This window comes from Lepisosteus platostomus, chromosome 8 (assembly GCF_059453375.1).
Source record: "Lepisosteus platostomus isolate fLepPlt1 chromosome 8, fLepPlt1.hap1, whole genome shotgun sequence".
Taxonomy (NCBI): Eukaryota; Metazoa; Chordata; class Actinopteri; order Semionotiformes; family Lepisosteidae; genus Lepisosteus; species Lepisosteus platostomus.
The window spans coordinates 47,249,975-47,258,604 of NC_142618.1; positions in this window are offsets into that span (position 1 = coordinate 47,249,975).

Here is an 8,630-nt window from a genome sequence, read left to right on the forward strand (position 1 = left end):
AAACTTACTGTATCAGGGCAACAGTACCACTTTCTGCAAAATGGCTTCAGTGGTACAGTAGGTCTCTTTGGACATGCCTTTGCTGCCTAGAACCATGTTTGTACTAAAATAAAATTACCCTGACTGCAAATACGAAATACTTCCATTTTTTATATCTTGTTTAATATTGAAATAACCATTAAGTGCTTAAATATTTCTCAGTGTATCAAATTTCCATGCCAAAAGATTAATTGAGAAAAGAGATTTACTTTGAAAAAAAGAGCATATTAACTGAAGGTAATGATATGACAGCTGTTCTGTGTTGTCTGTGGGAATTAACCAGGAATGTTTTTGGAAAACAACGTGCAGAAGATCTGCTCTGGGATAGTGTAGTTAATTCATAATAGTTTCTTTACTTTCAGGAAAGTCAAAACACATCAGGGAATTTCTTTATGAGAGCTTCCATTGTTAAAAATACATTCATTTTTATTTCTTTCTTCTTTCTGTCTCATATAAGAGCAAGGCCTACAATGTATGTGACAACATTTCCATACGTTTCCAAATTAGGCTTAAATTAAACATTAATTTAATGATAAAGGTACTTTTTTGATACACCACAAAAAATATATTGTTGAAACAATTGAAAGGACTTGCACTCTGCAAAGAAGAAGCCCTTTTAAGAATCGGATGGAAAATGTTTTTTTAAAAAGAGGCACTATTAAATTTGCCCCCTGCAGCAAATAAAACAGAACAATGTTAGCAATTACTATTCCAAAAGAATGTCATGCAAGCCCTTAAAAAGTTTCAGTATGTGCCAATCAACAACACAGCTACAGTATACTCTAACACATGTGTAGGACAATTTTCATTTGAAAGGGAGAGTCTGGAAAATCCGCAGTTAGGCCTCATAATGTGCAGGTTGATATGCTATAATATCAAAATTGTTGCTCAATACTGAGAAATTAAATGCTGGAATAAGAAAAGCAAAATGATGCATATTTTATTAAAACTGCTAGGAGAATTAAAATTCACAGCCCAGCTGTGGATCTCATCTTGCGCACACCTCATTTTTTCACATTCATCCTGCCTCGACCCCACCTCTACCTTTGCAGCTGTCCCTTAATTAACTCCTCTCTCTGAAGGCCAGGATGCTACCAGTCCTATGACCAGCACGCTACCTCTTAACCAAGTCGGTTAGGCCAAGACTTATTATACTTCAGTCCTCAAACATTCACAATGCATCTCATTCTTGGACGACATTACTGCTCGTGAAATTATGTTGATTCTCTCAAGAACAAGAGCCAAAACAAAATATAGTTTCAAGAGCTTACTAAAAGAAAGTCATAATTCTCGGAATTTCACTTAATGACATGTAATATGAGACAAAAAAGAGAGGGACAAATGAATGGACAAAATGAAAAATGGAAAACAAAATGGCTAACACAGCAGGTCAGCATTGGCAAGAAACGCTGTTTTAAAATATTTTGCGGGTCAAATTATTATATAAAATTATCTGTGGGTCCTTATTGTTTTGAGCTTTATATGTTCTAATTAAAATTCAATTTTTAAGATCTCGATTCAAGTTAGTCAAGGAGGGAAACACCTTCCTCCCAGGCAAATTAAGGTGCAGACAGCATACTGGGCAGTGCAATATGTTGGGTTGGATTAAAGGGAACTTGCAGAATTAAACTGTATGTGATAGAGGGTCTTAAAGCCAGATATGTGGAGGAAATGACCCAACACAGCACAAGGCTGGAACTAATGGAGCACAGATAAAGGAGCATTGCCTTACATCTGTCACTAGTTGGATTCAAGTCATGGTAAATTATTGCCAGCTGGACCTATGACCTTTGACAAGTAGAGGCCGTGCAAAATATTTTAATTGAATAGGTCCATGTGAAGTACAAGCCAATAAAGAGCCCACAAGGGACTAGACTTAATGTCATCTGGGAATATACAATTTTGTTCACGGAAAGTATTGCTTTTAGACAATGAAAGGTGTCTAAAAGAAAGAAACAGTGCAATATCATTACACTAATATGTTAGATGCTTAGAATGATAAAGGGCATCTAACATTTCAGTTAACATTTCAGTATGGACTCAAACTTAGACTGGGAAGATGTGAGGAATTCAAGCATAAGCTTAAATTAGGGTGAAAATTGAACAGGCAAGGCTTGGGTGTTTTCTTACATTCGGGGATATCCATAGATGATTCTCAAAGTCTTTTGCCTTTCATGTTGCAGAAAATAATGAAGGATACATACAGGAGAAAATTCTGACCCGTAATGTCTACTGCACCTGTGCTGCATATCAGTAGTGGATGATGTCGATCTTCCTGTATACGTGAAGAGCTCCCAAAAGTAGGAATTTCTTCTTCTTACTCTTCAATCAATCAATTTAATGCATTTTTTAAATCTGTTATTATATGACAGGCTTGCTCCGCCTCTGTTGAAGGAGCTGCCTCAGGGGATGCGATGCCTGAGCCTGTGGAGAGCAGGGCCTGGAGCAGACTCTCAGAGGGAGATGGCTTCTGTCAGGGTGGAGACACAGACAGTGTGAACTCAATCCAGAGTTTCTGCAGGAAGAAGCCTAATGGATATTCTTCCCAGCCCATGATCACAAAGCAATTTATAATTTTGTTTTTAAATTCTTGAGATAGATTTTCAGTTTTTGAATATTTTTATATTTACAAAAGGTGGAATGAAAGTGTAGTACTTTAACTGGTATATTTTAGAAATACTGGGATTTATGTTTTAAAAAGTATCCTCTGTTATTTTTGTAGTGCATAGAAATGTGTATAATGTGCTAAATTACTTCAAAGCCACCTGGTGGTAGAATCCCCTTCCTGAAAGTGTTAAACTGTTCAATTTCTTGTTATATAAGAACAAAATAAAGACGGAAACCACATGTCTTCTTGTTTATTGAAAAAGGCTTAACAGTTTGAAAAAATCCCATTTAAAGGCTAAGCCTTAGACATTCCTGTTGACTACCAGGGCCTGCAGACTACAGTCAGAGAAGCAGCATGATTTTAGCTTTCCTGGCGCAGCTGGTTAAACTTGTCTCCCCCTTTCCACAGGAATGTTTTCAGTTACCATAATCCTGTTTTTCCCAGGCAGAGCTTTATCTAGTAAATGATCTCATGTGCTAGAAACAGATCACTTTAGTTCTAAGGATTAGCCACTTAAGGATTTGGAGCTATCTAAAAAACAACTGCAAAAAGATTTAGAGAGAGTCGAATTTTGAAATTTAATGTCTGGGTGTTTAAAAGCTCTGATCAAAGTCAGTGAAAAAAAGAATGACAATTTATTTTAAATTTAACGTGAAGATACTAGCATTTACACAAATTCTGGAATCAGCAACTGAGAGGTGTTGGGGGGAAGGAAAATGAAATAGGGTCCCAGGCACAGGGGATCCCTGAGACACTCACACACAACAATAATTGTAAGCACTGTATGATTACATGACAAACATCTCTACAATTTTGTATATTGGACAGCTGATGAATGTTTACAATGTTTCTGTATTATTTCAAGCTTTTCAAATTATAATTTTGCTTTTCTCACCATTTTCACAGGAAATTAAGAAATTATTATTGAAACTGCCAGATGATCTTCAGTGGCAGTTGTGCTGTGAAGATATTCTTACATCTGGCTACTAGATTATTTTTCCAGGCTGTCCATAGATGTGGAAAGTCTGCAAAGTAAATTTTCAGCCAGGCTGAGGTAAGCACTGTAGATGATATTTCAGATTTGGCATTCACTGATGTGCTGCCAAGTGATATATGGTCTAATTCAGGCAGCATTTTTCCTCCTTTAAATAGTGTTTTTGTTCCTTGGCAAGATGAACAGTATTTACTGTGAAACTGTGAAACTTTTTATCCATATACAGTACTTTAACAATAAAAGGTATATGTTGTAATCATGGCTTCTTTTAAATGTGATGTATAGTCTCTCTTTTAGTATGTACTAAAAGTCAGTTCCTACAGAATATATTGTATATTGATGGTATTGTAGAACCTCAGACAAACCATACATTATTAATGGGGCAACACAATGCAAACTATTGAGTTGTTTCAGGAAAAAATAATGAAGAATAAAGAAATACACTCAGGCCATAAATAATTAGTGAAGTAAAATACAACAAAGGAAATCTCTTTCACACAACTTGACTTACAAATATTAAGAGTAATTTCTAACATTTGTGAGAAAATAATAAAACTGCAGGGAGATGGGCAGAAGGAGAGTCTCATTTACCCACTGTTTATTATCATTGCATTGAAGTGTAGCTTCAGCATACTAAATGTACAGTACAGCTGGCTCTACTCAACTTACGTTTGATAAGATGAAACAGCTATTAGTAAGTGATCATTTTATAATGAACCCACCTACATGTGAATGTCAATCAATCAGAAGCAATTCCCCGAAACAATCATTTAAACTTTCCCACAATGAGAATTCACTGACCCCCCTGAGGGAACCTGGGTGCAAAGGCAACACCAAAGAAAGAGATGAGGAGGGAGGCAGAGGGAACTCAAAACCTTTAATGTGAGTGCTAGTGTGGATAGGGTTTAAACAGAAAAAAGAAAACTGAATGATAGAGGAGCACCACCCAGCTTCTGGCCCTGAACCGTCACCTGTCTGTTTCCATTTAGACAGATTTGACAGCAGAGAACCTCACACTAAAGCTGCTTATTTTTAGTGTACTGTCATTATTCACTAGGAAGGCTATAAAAGACTACTGCAACTGACAGAAATGGACATTGCAACTCCAAACATCATAACTCACAAATTCCTGACCTTATAAATGAGCAACCATTTATATTAAGTGTGGTCTTAGTTAATAACCAACCATAAATTATTGATTACAATGCATGAGTAACATTTTAGAATGTATTGTATTTACTCTGTAAATGAGTACTCTATAGAATTTGAAAATAATGTTTTAAAATGGTTTAATCATATATATATACACATGATATACAGTCCATTATCTGCTTTTTACCTGTGTTAGTTTAACCTGCAACTTAGTTATAGTTTAAATGGTATAGCAATCAGTGTGTTGTGTGTAGTAACTGAATTTATAATGAAGCTTCGATTTTGGCATTTGCTTAAAACAAAACTATATCATTTTTTATTGCAAAAAAAGAGTGTTATTCATTATCAGAGTTTTGTATTTTTTTAGTATCAGTACTTGCATGCATATGTATTATTAAAACAAAATGATGTAATTTAAATAACTAAGAAATATACTATAATTTTCCATATATCTTTCAGTTGCAGGAAAATAAGATGCAACCTCTCTTTCTTGTGAGTTTGGAAAAATAGCAGCAGTTAAGATTGAAATCAGCTGTTACTTAAATCTGATGTAGAGTGTTTTGGACTGGTGGTGTTGACATTTCACAAACCTTGATAGCACTGGAGCATGACATATTTTTATAAGCTTAGCTTGGACATTAAGCGCATTTTGTCAGAAGATTTATGATTCTATACTCAAATTCTCTAGTCTGGCCTTAAAGTTTCCCCTTGTTCCTCTGGTGCTTTTTTTCGACACAGGTCTTGATCACATTGGATGATTGATCCCTGCAATTTAATTTCTTGTTTGATTGGAACCTTTTCTGATCTTTCTTTATTTTTAGACACTCTGCTGTAGGTATATTGTTATGAAGAACAAAACTACATCCATTCTCCACTCAACGTGCTTACTGAGTGGCTGTTGCCTTATTTCTGTCTGAATAACTTTTAATAGCTCACAAATTAATGATATTTCAGACACAGGCGGGAACAAAAATAATTACTCTGTTCAGTAGAATAATTACTCACATTCCTAACACCTTAATGAAGGGAGGATTGTAATCCTGGAAACTGTCTAGGTACTTTTAACCCTATTTACAATTTTTAACCCTATCCTACTTCTTCATAACCTACTAGGGACCCCAATTAATAAAGATTTATAATAAATCTTTCTGCACCAAGTGATTCCAATACTGTTAATGAAATTACCTCACTCAAGCAGTACCATAAATATAGATCCATTTCTGGTTAGGAAATAAATAGTTGGACCCTCAAAAAAGTGTGAATATTTATTATGGAAGTTTTGTACTGTATGTTGTTGTTTTTTGGTAAGCTATTAAAACTTGTTTGGATGATGACATGCAGCTCACATCCATCTTGGCAAGCCAGTACTAATTGCCTCTTAATGTTTTCCAGTCCATTTCAGGAATCACATCCTTGTCAGCAAAATCTCACCCCATTTGTCCTTTTTAAGGTGTAAATCTGATTTAGTTTTTTTCCTACTGACATCAATTTCAAGTGATAACTTGCTATGAAAACTCTTAACTGAAAGGAAAGTAAAATGTGGTAAATCCATTAATGTCAGTGTTGGATATAGTCCTTAATTCTTAAAATAATACCTTAAAGGCCAGTATTATGAGCTTAACACTTTAATATTTTGAAATCTACCCAAGCACAGCTGCTAAAGACCATCCAAAACACTTTGTGTAAGCACTTTCTTGACTTTGCCATTTTATCTTTACTTTAGCCAAAATGTTTAATATTTAATTCTGAGGTGTTTTCACAATAGACAATGGTTATATTGAAAGGATAGTAATGGATATTTAAATATAAATATAGTGATACGGTATTAAAAACATAAAAAGGTTTTTTCATTGTGAAACTCTTTTTCTCCTCTTAATAAGGTTATATGTACACAGAATGAGGAAGCAGCTTGACCAGTTGAAGGATCATGAAATATTAAAATACCTAAATTTGGATATGGATTTTAGATACTGATTAAATGCTTGGCAACATTTTGTTTATTCTTGATTATTCTCGACAGACTGTGATACACTTGAGTAACTTTTGGTTGTTGCATGAACGCTGAATCACCTTATTAGTGAGAGAGGTGATTGTAGATGAAAATGAAATGTCGTGTGGGTTGATAATAACTTAGCAAATCTGATTTAAATTATTTAATGTTCGAAATAATATGAAGACAATTTACTGTGGGAAAAAAAATGTTAATTTCTTTTATTTCAACTTCAGAATCCCTAAGGCTAGTTTGAGCTGAGAGGCCAGGGGTGGATAGAAATGGAAAATTAATTACCTGTTCACTTTGCACATGGCAGAGTTAAGGCAAACTTTTTCCACTGTGGGAAAGTTCAGGAGGCAGCTAGCAAAATTATACCTGCTCTGCTGACAGACAGAAATTCTACTTAAAGTTAGTTCATTTACCAAAGCAAAGGGCAAACATAAATAGCTTTTTTTTGCTTTTTTGTAGAGATTGCTCAATTGTGAGCATGCAAATATCTTGTTGTTTCATTAAACTGGGAATTAGAGCGCAATTATAATTCCATGCTTGAAGTGCGCTATGATTGACTATTGTGAATTTTCAGTTGTTCCATTAGTGATTTAATCAGTGTTTTGAGAATTAATTAGGTTACTTGAGATCTTATTTCATCACACTTTCTCTTTCAACCTTTGGGATACATGCAAGACAAGACGAATTTCTCTCTCAATAGCGTATCTGATTAAGTATGTCACAATTCTATTTTTTCATGGTGTTAGATAAGTTTTCTTTCTGCCACTATACATATTTATTTGTTTGTTTTCAATCTTACCGTTATTAGCATTTAGGAGTCATAAGTCAAAAAATGTCCTCAAAATGTCTTCATTTGTGTTGAATGTTAAATGTTACAGTTGTAAAATTCTAAAATTTGTCTCCAACATAATTCATTACTGAAACAAGAACCTGACAATGAAGATTAAAATTCAGGGAAAACAAAATGAATCTGCCAAATGTGTTTGATTTGAGTATCCTCTTCTTATACAGCATTTTTACAGTGTTTTTTTACAGTGAGGAATTTATCAAATGAGCCATAGCTTTGCAGATTTGAAACAGATATATTGTGGATGTCTTGAGTGACTTGTCTTGCAGTAAAAGACAACTTTTTTGTACATAAATCTAAGAACTCAAGAGCACATTTTTACAATCTGGAATTCATCAAGAAGTGAAATATTATAGTACTGTGTCAAATATCTATTACCCTCCGCTCTCTGTTTAGTCTTCACTTTCTTTGTATTGTACTGAATTCATATATAAGACATCAGAAAAGTACACGCAGGAGAGATCTTTAATTTCATTTGACCGATTCTGTGGAAAAAGGAGATTCAAATTGTTCTAATGATTTGATCCACTGATAAACCCATGCACAAATTTAATTTTTGTTCAGCATACTGTAATATTAATACCCTATATATTCTTCACAAAATACATAGTACATGTCAAAATAGTCTATAGTTTTAATTATTAATTTAACAGATACATTAATTTTCAGATACAAGTCTCAATGATAACTGATCATGAGGTGTTTTATAAAAATATAAAGTTTCTGTGAATCAATTTATCTTAAAAATCAAAATGATGTGTTTTTGTAGCACACAAGAATTTTTATAAAGCAGGCTTATGTTGTTGATGACCTATTTTTAAGTCCACAGAAGACTGCAGGTTGACTTCACCAAATCAACAGCACACCAGTCAATCAAATCAATCAATGCTCTTTAAGAAAACACATTTTGATTGTGTCCACCATTTGTCACTTTATCCCTATCGCAAGCAAGTGTGTCTGTATGGTTGGAAATTTGTATTGCAGCGTT